We start from the raw sequence: 11,710 nt of genomic DNA, 5'->3' as shown, positions 1-11,710 counted from the left end.
TGTTCATCCTGGTTGTCCTCCTCTGAACCCCTCCCAGCTTGTCTGCAGCCTTCTTGAAGTGTGGTGCCCAGAACTGGACACAATACTCAAGATGAGGCCTAACCAGGGCTGAATAGAAGGGAACCAGTACTTTGCGTGATTTGGAAGCTATGCTTCTATGAATGCAGCCCCAAATAGCATTTGCTTTACTTGAAGCCACATCACACTGTTGGCTCATATTCAGCTTGTGATTTACAACAATTCCAAGATCCTTCTCGCTTGTAATATTGCTGAGCCAATAACTGTGCATTTGTTTTCTTTTCCCTAGGTGTAGAACTTGGCATTTATCCCTATTAAATTTCATTCTGTTGTTTTCAGCCCAGCACTCCAGCCTATCAAGATGACTTGGAAGTTTGTTTCTGTCTTCCACGGTATTAGCTATTCCACCCAATTTTGTGTCATCTGCAAATTTGAAAAGCATTCCCTGCACCTCCTCATCCAAGGCATTAATAAAAATGTTGAAGAGCACTGGGCCCAGGACTGTTGCTACTGCTGCTGTGAAACCATTGGCAGCTAGACATGCTTGGCTATTCTAGTACAAATTACCTAGAGATCTACCAGTGGATTCCGGTCTACTTTCTGCCCATGCCTGCTTTAACCACTACACCACAGTAGTTCTCAGTCATGTGCTGTCAGTTCCTATCCTCTACAAATGGCAAACACTCAAAAGACCCCATTGGAGCCTTTGGACTTGTGCTGAGGTTTCACAGCTACTCTGCCCAGGGAGGTCTGACCAGCACAAGTCTAGTGCTGCCTGGGGCTCAGGTGTATGTGAGAGCATCTGGGCTGTGTCTGTGCAGAGAAAGCAGCTGATCTTGAGTTGGTAGCTGGAGGGTTTTGGCTCGGTTCGGCTGGTCTCTTATGCCCGGACAATTCTTCCATTACTTTGTGCAACTGGCTGAAGGCAGCATTAGGTACTCTTGCAGGGGCTTTGCAATTATCATAATAAACAGTTTTATCATCTGCTTGGCAATCAATAATGCAGCTTATGCTGCTTTAGTATCTCAGTGGTATTGATTACCTTAACAGCTGTGCAGCTGCGGTCAGCTTCTGTTAACCCCTGGACTGCTGTGGGGGCCTTCCTTCCTGTGGGGGGGGGACACACACAGAAAGGAGACTCTCTGCTTGTAGCCAGGCAGTGCTGGAATTTGAGGGGCAGCCAACAGAGCCAATCAGGTGTGGCTCTTCACCCGAGATGCCTGGGAGTCAGGCATAGCATTGGCAACGGTGGCTTTTGAGGATTCTAATCCAGCTCTCAGGGGCATGAAGGGCAGATTGGGTTCTCGGTCTATGCCCCGTTGCCTGGATGCTGCCTCTTCTTGCCTTTGACTCCTTCGGGGAACCAAATTGCTGATCTGCTCTTAGGATCAAGACTTTGCTTCCGGGCTCCTCCTGGTGGGATAGACAGTTTCCAGATCTGATTGAGCCAAGACGGAGTTGGAATTGGTGCTTGCTGTGCTACCTGCATGCCTGCTTGATGCAAATCCTGAAATCTGCTGATGCTGCTGGGCACGTGCCACTACCTGTTCCATGTCATCCTACAAAACAAGGATTTGAGGGCTTGCTGCTACTCTTCTTCTTCTTCTTCTTCTTCTTCTGAAGCTGGCTGTTGCACAAGGCTGGACCTGGCCAGGGAAATGAAGGGCCTCACATACTCTGAATGGAGTTTGGACAGGGGGCCTTCTGGCCCAGTCCTGCTCTTAATGGAATTTCCCATCATTTGCTGCCCTGCTGATTTCTGATCAATGAAAATGAAATTGCATCACCTTCTCACAGACTCCACGTATGGCTGTTGCTTCCAGCAGTGTCAGTGCCGGTAATATAATCTCATCAGGCGTGTGTGAGGATAATAAGAAATAAAACATAAAGCCCTACAATTAGCAGGAGGCTGGGAAGCATGGGGGCCTCTTTGCACCACCCCTGCCATGGGAAAAGTAGCTCCCTTCCTCTGGCCTCTCATGGGCAAAGGTTATGCACCCTCAATATTTTGGGGTCTGTAGGCACATTTGGAATTTTGAGAAAGTGTCACAAAATGGCTGTGGGGGAATATGTGGCCAAGCACAAGGAAGTAATTAAAGTAATTGCATATTCTTTCCCTGCTTACCATTTCCCTTCTTCCTCTGTTGTTTGCCTGTAATTCATTAATTTAATGAATTCATTCATTTATTTGATTTGTACCCTGCATTTCTACTAAAAAATGGCACTCAAGGTGGCTTACAGGGACAATTAAAACAGTAATTGGAATACTATATAACGTAAGTGTTACAGAATAAAAACTAAAAAACAGCAACCACTTACAAGCCAAAGGCTTGAAGAAAGCGGGTCTCATCTGCCAGTGAAAGGGCAGCAGGGAGGCAGCAAACCTAGCCTCCCTTGGGAGGGAGTTTCACAACCTGGGAGCAGCCACCAAAAAGGCTCCCTCTCGAGTTGCCACCAAATGTGCCCGTGAAGGTGATGGTCTCAAAAGAAAGGCCTCTCCAGAAAAGGAAAAGTCTCTCCTCTTAAGAACCAGGTGGGCTGTTTTTCAGGATAGCCTGGTCCCAGGTCATATCGGGCTTGATGGGTCAGCTAGCACTTTAAATTCTGCCTGGAGACTGACTGGTAGCCAGTGAAGCTGCTGTAACAAGGGACTCGTGTGCCCCCAGTCAGTCGTCTGGCTGCAGCATTCTGGACCAGATGAAGGTTCCAAACAGTTTTCAAAAGCAGTCCCACATAGAACGTGTTATTACAGTAGTCCACAGGGAATGTAGCTAAGGCATGCATGACCATGGCCAGATCAGACGTCTCGAGGAACGGGTGCTGTTGGTGCACTAGCCTTAGCGACCTGGGCATCCAGGTTCAGAGCCGTGTCTAAGAATGCCCAAGCTGCGAGCTGGGTCTTCAGGGGGGGAGCGCAGTCCCATCCGGCACAGGTTGAACCCCCTATTCCCTGTTCTGCCTTTTGACTGACCAAAAGCACCTGTGTCTTGTCTGGATTAAGCTTCAGTTTCTTTGCCCTCATCTGGTCCATTACTGACGCCAGGCACTGATTCAGAAGCAGAATAGCTTCTTCACATTTAGATGGAAAGGAGAAATAAGGTTTGGGTGTCAGCAACATACAGCACTTTCATGTACAGTATATGTTAAATAGCCTCAGGGATAAGGTAGAACCCCGATGGAGCCGATTTGTTCTCTGTTGCTCCAGAGGGCAGGACCCCAACCAACAGGTTCAAATGGCAAGAAAGGGGATTTCAGCTGAACCTTAGGAACTGATGGTTTGAGGCATGGCGCCCAGGAAGGTGGTAGGGTCCCCTTCGCTAGAGGTTTACAAGCAAAGGCTGGATGGCCGCCTATCGGGGACCGTGGAGCAGTGGGTTTCCTGCAGCGACAGGGGGTAGAATATGTGACCTTTGACATCCCTCCCCACTCTGTGGTTCTGTGAGTAGGCAGGAGGCATGGGATGTGTTTACTCAGACATGAGAGACTTCTAAATATGCTGAGAACATATGATGGGGATTCTCTCTTTCTCTGGTTCCTTACTTTCCTTTTTGTAGCTGAAGGATGGCTGGCTTTCGTAGTCGCCTCCTTGACTCTCTTTAAACACGTTGATATTAGAAGGCTAGAAGAGCCCTGATGGATCACACCCAAGAATTCTCTAGTCCCACCTCCTGTTCTCGCCCTGGCCAACCAGGACGCGGCATTGGCGGCAGCCTGCTGCTTATGTCCTCCAGCAACTGGGATTGAGAGGCAAACGGTCCCTGGTGCAGGAAGTGATGTTCAGCGATTTTCTACACTGCACTTGTGGCTTTGAATTTCATACTCCGCATACAAACTAACCAGGGTGGAGATGATACTGTGCCAAAGTTGTTGTGTAAGTTAAATTAGATGAAGACTGGCTTTGCCAATTTTATTTGCATTAAAAATCAAAGAGTTCCACAAGCACTGTGTGGGGTATTGGGTGACTTCTGAGTTATAGTATTGCTGTTTTTCTGGCCATTCTCCACGCTGCACCTCTGTATCCGCCCCCTTGTGCACTACCCTACCCTAAACAGCACCAAACGCTTCCACTTCCCTTCACCAGGGAGGTGTTCCCGTCTCTTGATCATTTTACTTGCCTTTTGGGAGGCGCCTCCAGCTCTACAGAAAAGGGCCGTGCAAATGTTCAGTGGGCGTGGAGGAACAGGCAGCCTGTGCAGCCAGAAGGCTTTAGATTCTCTGCCTGGCTTTGACTTCTATCGTATAAGCATTGTTATAAAGATTACGGGGAGTAAGCTCGTATATGTGCTTTTGCTGGCTGAAAAGCACCGTAGTAGACAGACAAGTTTCTAGTAAAAAGCAAATGTTTCTTCTCGATGCGAAAGAAAAGCACTTCCTCTTTGCAGTCTGGGCCACTTACTTGAACATGGCCCCAGGGGGGAGAGTTGTCCGAGAAGCCTGGCTGGCCTGACCAGGGAAGCGGCGCTCCTGCTCCAGGGGCTTTGAGGCCTGCTGCATTCTGTCCTGGGGTGTCAAGCATTTCCCTCGGCTTCCTGTGGCGTGGAAATCTGTTTGCGTGCGCGAGGCAGCTGGAAGATCTGATGGCCTTGCTGTGCATCCGTCTGTCTGTGTCTTGTGCCCACTTGGGCAGGTTGTGTGGTGTAGCTCTGGTGTGTTTTGCCCATTTGCCGGCTCCAGCTGCTTGTGGCAAGCCCGCAGGGTTTTTTGTCTTGCTGGGAGGAAAGCCCCCGCTTTCTTCCAAGTCCATCTTGCTTGAAGACACGTACCCCTCTGAATCCTGGGCTTTCCTGCGCTCTGGGCCTGGAGGAGCGGGTGCAAGGAGCACGCCGCTCCTGATTCTGACTGACGACGGCCCTGCGGGGAGCAGCGGTTCCCCTTCTGGCTGGGGAAGTCCAGCTCCTTTGTCAGGCCCGGTGGGGAAGGGACTCTGTGGCGTTTGCCTTGATGCTGGCTCTTGTCTCCTGCGCTTCCTTGTCCTCCCACAGATCCCCAGGGCTGCTTCGTGCCTGGTTATGCTTTGGCGTGTGCTGTAACCACAGCACAGAGGTTGCTGTAGAACGAGCTGAGTTGGCTGCTTTCAGTTCCAGGCCGAGTGTATATTTGTGCTGGAAATAGCCCTGCTGAGGAAGCTGTGCCTGGATTCTGGCACCGAGCGAACGTCTCTGGGACTGACCCCCACTTAGAAGCCATTGTTGTGCTTGCTGGCAAAGCAGGAGAATGTGAGCCTTGTTTGCAGAATGGCAGGCTCTGGTTTCTCTTTAAATGTTGCTGCAGCAAAACTTCTTACTCTGGTCTCCAAAAAAGGGAGCTTTACGTTTGAACCCTTAACGTAGTCCACTTCCCAGTTCTTTGGGACTGAAGGAGTTGTTGCTCATTGAAGGGAAAATGGGTGCCTGGTGGTAGAATCCTATAGATGTCTACTCAGAAGTAGTTCCACAATCCATTTACTCAGAAGTAAGTTCCATTGAGTTAATTGGGACTTAGTCCCAAGTTGCGTCCTGAATCAACCTGGAACCTTGCTGAAAGCAAGCAGGCTCAGCCCTGGTTTGCCTCCATTTTCTGGTTCCTTGCTGGGGGTTGGGGGGCTGGCTGCATCTGAAGTCTGCAGCTCCTTGTTTCCCCCTGGCCCTGGCGGCTTCCCTTCCTCCCTGGCTTTCTGAGGGAAGTTCTTGCCTGGCCTCTTCCATACATCAGATGTCTCCTGTATCACTCCAAAACTCTGCGGGGGTGGTGAACTAATTAAGTTAGCCCATCCCCAGAGGTTGCTGTGCACAGAGCGCTTTCTCACTGCTGGTGGATTGCTGGACCTGTTGAACTCCCAGCTGACTTCTAAAATGAAGGGTGTGGTGTTTGGGACCCCCTTCACGTTTATTATGGCATCAGACTAGGCCTAAATCAGAATAAATTTACTAGCCTATAAGTTTCCACAAGACCCTTGCTGTTTTGCTGCCACAGACGAGCACAGCTACCCATTTGAAATGGCGAAATGGCTCAGGCAATTGCTACAATTGTGTGTAGAAGTCCTCCCGATACTTTGAATGTCAGCTGCCATCAGCCCCAGCCAGCATGGCCAATGGTCAGGAATGCTGGGGGCTGTCGTTCAAAACATCTGGAGGGCAGCAAGTTGGGGAAGACTTCTCGTCTAAGGTGCTTAGTGGTGCCACATGTCCTCGAACACATACATATCTAAACACACGTCTGTACGCGTGGACGCAAACGATGTGGAAATAATGGGATCTTTTGCAGCGGCTAAATGTAAAGCTTCTTGTCGAGGCTTAAACTGCATGCTAAATTTAAGACAAAGTTGGGGAAAGTAACTGAAGAACACCAGCAAGCTTCAGGGTTAAGAGTACTTGTATTTTGTCACAAGTGTTTTTAGAACGGAAAGATTGGTTAGTGCACTCTGCTTAGCACAAGACCAGCACTGCATTCCACGACGGACCCTAATAGCAGCGACAGAACAGGAAGTGATGGGGAATTAGTTTGCAGGGGAAGTGTTTGGGTAATGGCAGGGCAGTCTTCGGAAGCTGAGGCCCAGGGGGCCAAGGTTGGTTTTAGTGGCCAAGAGTGGTCACATGTGGGGCTGAACAGATAGGTTTGGAACAATAACGGAAGAATGAAAGTCAGAGGTGGGTTATATTACCAGTTTCATAGAAGCGGAGAAAGCAAAAAGTTTCACTTCCTGATTGGTCACAGTCACTAGGAAATTGACATAGTGATGGTTGCTCTGGTCACAATTCCAAATATAGTAACCACCCTTGTCTTGAAAGCCACTGTATGCAAGTAGGTCTTTTTGGCTTTCCCCGGAATCATTGGGACATTGAATAATTTTGGATTATGAAACCGTTTCTTTCAAAATGATAAAAAGAATGGCTGCGTTCGGACAACATGATAGTCAACGGTGGGGTAATAAACAACTCAACAGTTGTTTATCTAGGGGGTACTCCCCACACCACATGATAATAATCAACCATGGTGTAGGTTAGGATCAGCAGTGAGTTTATTAATCCACGCTGAGTTGACTCACTAATCCCCTGCCCTCTCTCCCACCCCTCAGTCCTCCCACTAGTATCCAATCAGCCATTGTTGCCAAAAAACTATCCTGCCGGCTGGGTTAGAGTGGCAGCCGCCCCTTTGACTACTCTTGCGTTACAACTCAGTGGCTGGCAGAATAACTATTGGCGCCTGTTGAAGTAACCAACAGTGCCCGCCACACAACACAATAATCAGCGGTGGTTCAGACAGCCAACTCTGCACATCGTTGGTTATTCGTGTTGGTTGGTTAACCGCTAATTAAAAAAAACTCCCTACCACTCAACATGATAACCCACGGTGGGTTAAATAACCAACTGTCGACTATTTAAATCAACGCTGGCTATCGTGTTGTTGGAACCCAATCAATGTTTAAGAATGGTGTTTATGCCTTGACTCCTCAAAAATGTTTTCTAAAAAATATGTAAAGGGAAGACTTTTATTGGAAGAACACAGATGTAGTATTTCTGGAAGTGTTGAATCCATGGGGGGAAATGATTTCTTTAATCCTCTCTGTAAAATTCCCAGCATAGTTATTTCTACTTGTCCTTATCAAAATTACCGATCCAATTCAGGGGTCTCCAGTGTAACACCTACAAGACCCAGCTGAGGCGCCCCCAAAGTTATGTTTTCTCCCCATTTAAGCCAGTATGGGGAGCAAAACCCCATGCTGAAAAACTTCTGGGCTGGGTGTGAAGTGTACACCCTACCCAGGGTCCCTGGATTCATGGCAAGGGTGGGCCTTGCAAGCGGGCCTTTTTCTCACCCCAAGCAAATGAATGGAGAAACTGCTCCATTCAGTTTCATGAGGATGGGGAGAGAGGGAGAGAAAAGGAAGAGTGGGGAGAGAAAGAGGTATCAGAAAGAGAGAGAGGGAAGCAGGCAGGCAGGAGTCAGAGAAGGCAGGGTGAGGGAGGGGGAGAGAGAGAGAGGAAGGAAGGGCAGCCAGAGAGACAGATGGATGTACAGAGAGGGAGAGAGAGGAAGGAAGGAATCAAAGAGAGAAAGAAAGAGAGAGAAGCCAGAGAGACGGAAGGAAGGAAGGAAGGAAGGAAGGAAGGAAGGAAGGAAGGGGATAGAGAGAGAGAGAGAAGGAAAGAAAGAAAGAATATTATTTATTTATTTCATTTCTATACTGCCCAATAGCTGAAGCTCTCTTGGCAGTTCATAAAAGTTAAACCATAAGTACAGCATTAAAATATAATATGAAAGGTTAAAACCATAATATAAAACCAGAGAGAAAGAGAAAGAGAGAGAGACCAACCAGAGTGGGTAACACACGCGCACACACACAGACAAAATTTTGTGATCCCCCCCCCAGCATTCCTGATATGTAAGAGAGTCTTCCCAAGCTAAATAAGCTTCCTTCAAACCAGATCTCCCTAAACCCCACTGCAACCAATTCCTCACAAACAGGAGCAGATGTTGCACACCAGCCTTCCTCTGCCTTTAGCTCTTCTTGATTCTTCTGGGATTTAGGATGACTCAGATGTTTCAGGGACCACTTGCTGAAGTCCCTAAAATGTATTATTTATAACTTGGTTTGCTCATAAAATCAGTCATGTTTAGTATATTGAATTTAAAAGTATCGTTTATTCAGACAATAACAAATATATTGAGTTTACTTTTCAACGTTTTTAATCTTAACGATAGGAACAACTTAGCCACTGTCACCACGCCATACAGACCCACAAACTAGTCCAGGATGGGGTTGCTTTTTTCTGAAAATTCTAGACCTGGTTCAGAAAGTTGACTGGGTTGAGCTGCAGGGGATATATAAGGCCCACCTTAAATCCACTTTATTGTCTTCCTTGAGGTTTCCAGGCTGGATTCAGACTGCTGGTTTTTGACTGTTAATACGCCAAATGGTCTGGGCCCCAGGTTACCATCTTCCATATGAACCTTCCCATAGGTTTGACATCTCCCTTAGTGGGAAGGCCTTGTTCTGGGTCCTGCTGCCATCTGGGTTATCTGCTGTCGGGGCCTTTTCATCAGTGGCACAAAAGATGTCCACTGGCCACGGTAGTCCATGCATCCAAGTATAATGCAAAGTTATTAAACTGAGCTTTTGTATTCATTATGGTGTATTTAAATGTTTGATTTTGCAAACTGCTTAAAGTTATATTCTTTAGATACAGTAAGTGGGATATAAATTGATTACATAAATACACCGACACACAGACAGGTTGTGGAACTTTTGTCCTTGGGGAAGTTTGCTGTGGCCCTTCCTGCATTGGCTTTTCGACTCTTTAGACACAAGGCAAAGTTGCTGAATTTCCAGAGAGCCTTTTGGGTCTTGAGTTTTAAGGGGTTCCTTTGCTTGGCTGCTGGTTAATCAATTAGTTACACTTTTTTCTGATCTGTGTTCTTCACCATCACCATCATCATCATCGTTGTCGTTGCTTGGATTTTATATTTGTGAGCCATCTTTGAGGTATCCTGCCTCTCCATCTTGGAGAGGCAGGATATAATATTTTAATAATTCAGTTGTGGAAGACCTTCGGGGTACAGTAGTTTAAGCGTAGGGAGGCAGGGGGCTCCAGGAGCTGGGCTTTAATGGAGCTGTGAACAGTAGAAGCCTGTGGGGGCGGGAGGGGGGGTTGATGGGGGGGGCTTTCAGTTCTCAGTCCCTGCTCTCTCTAACTGAAGATCATTGATTTTACGGGAAACCATGTTTACAGACAGTGCACTGATCGACCTGAATAGTTGACTTCTGCCTCCTTAAGTAAGAGCTACCTTTTCCTTAATGACTGGCTGATGGAGGGAGATGAAGTAGTGCTGGAGGAATTTGGATAGGAAGGTCTGCCAGTCCCCTACAAATCTGTCAAAAGGTGCATTTGTTAGGGGGGTTCAGAAATGAGCCAAGATGCCCAAGTCTCTGTTCAGGATGATGGGTTCAGCCAGAACATTTCTCAGGGTCAGTGGCTACAGCCAACCTGTGGCCCCTTCACTGACCAGGAGCCCCGAATGGTGATGGCTATGGAGGCCCCCATGATCCCTGAAGGGAGCTGTGGCCATTGTTTGTGGATGTTGCTCCTGGAACCTTTTGCTGGCAACCAATAAGAACAGAAAGGGTGAAGGCTAGAGAGCCTGGGAAGAGCGTGTGCTTCCTTCCTTGGTTAACTTGCTGGGCGGCAGCAGCCGGGTGGGGTGGGGGGCAGCAGAGCGGCTGGGAGGCCAAAGAGCCCACCAATTAATTGGGAAGCATTTGCCGGTTTCTCTGGCCTGGCCTGGCCTGCAGAGGAGATTGGCTTTCCTGTCAATAAACAAGTCCCTGGTGCAGCATCAAAGCCGCAGTCCTTTATCAATCGAGGCCTCCTCTTCCCGCTTGTTCCTGTAACTTACCAAGCATTTATGACATTGATTTTACAATCAGGCTGTTAACCCTCCCGCCCCATCAGCTCTGCCAGCCCTGCTGGTCCAAACTGTCAATCAGGGGGCTCACGGCCAATTGGGTGGATTTGCAGCCGCAGCCCTGCTGGGCCTGCCAGGTGTGTGTCCTCCTGGGTTTTGATCTCGAGCAGCCTCGTGTGCCTTTGCCACCTGCCCCAACAAAGCCCTTTAGTTGACCCTTCAGCGCCACATGGTTTGAAAGCAGGGAATTTGTCAAAGGGCTGCCCAGCCCTCTGGGCCAGCGAGCTGAGAGGCTGCAGAGGTGCCCCGAGAGGGCTGGGTCTAGAAGGGAGCGTAGCCACAGCAGGCCCCCCTGCCAGGAGCTGCTTTGCCTCTTTCCATAGAGCAGCAGTGTGCTCCACAGCACCCAGAGAGCTGGGCTGAGAGGCGGCAGAACTGGCTACCGAGGGGGGCACCTGACTCGGGGTGAAGAGCGGCTCTTGGCCTCTCTGTCGTCGTCGGGTGCCAGCCCTGAAGACTCCAGCTTGTTAGGAATGGACCCGTGTGACGAGGCTGGCAAGAGGTGCCAGTGCTGAGGGGCTTGGGGAAGGCCTGTGGAGGGCTCCGCGGGAGTGTGCTGGGGAAAGCCCCAGGCACTGCCGGTGGCGAAGTCGGGGCTGTGGTCACCCCGCACCTCGCTCCCTCCTGCCTTTGCCTGAATCCTGCCCAGTGCCTCACCTGCTTCACGCCCTGCATTCCGGCTCCTTTTCTCCCCTTCTCCAGCAGCTGTAGGCAGGAAGGATTTGCCAGCCTGCAGTTAATCAAGCTTGGCCATGGTGTGCTAAGAGTCTGCAGCCTGCCTCTCGGACCCATTGGGCTCCAGCAGGGATCCTGTGCTCAGAGTAGTCCAAGGGGGCTGGGAGAAGTAACACGGGAAGGCTGGAATGGTTCTGCCTTATTATTTCTGCCGTGCCATCTAGGTTGATGTTCCATCCTCAGCTTGCAACGTGATCTGTGGACTTCTGCTTGGCTGAACAGGTCCTGAAACTGCTGTGCGGATTGGTGGTGATGGTGGTGGTTAAAGTAGGACCGTTTGGAACTAGGCCTTATCCTGTGGGTCCATAATAAGGCCATGAGTGTGAAGAGATGTTTGGCACCTTGCTTGGGCAGATGCGGGGATGGTCTTGGGGAGCCAGTGATGCATGTATTGGCTTGCATGTAGTCTGGGGGTGGGGGTCTGGGGTGCTGCCTTCACAAAGGGGCAGCCCAGTGGTGGACTTCCTCTTACCATCAGCACATTGCGATATTGTTATTCAGAGCCATCGGTGGG

Source organism: Elgaria multicarinata, chromosome 14, assembly GCF_023053635.1.
Source record: "Elgaria multicarinata webbii isolate HBS135686 ecotype San Diego chromosome 14, rElgMul1.1.pri, whole genome shotgun sequence".
NCBI classification, from domain to species: domain Eukaryota; kingdom Metazoa; phylum Chordata; class Lepidosauria; order Squamata; family Anguidae; genus Elgaria; species Elgaria multicarinata.
The sequence above is the reverse complement of the archived record's forward strand: the minus strand, read 5'-3'. Positions refer to the sequence as shown.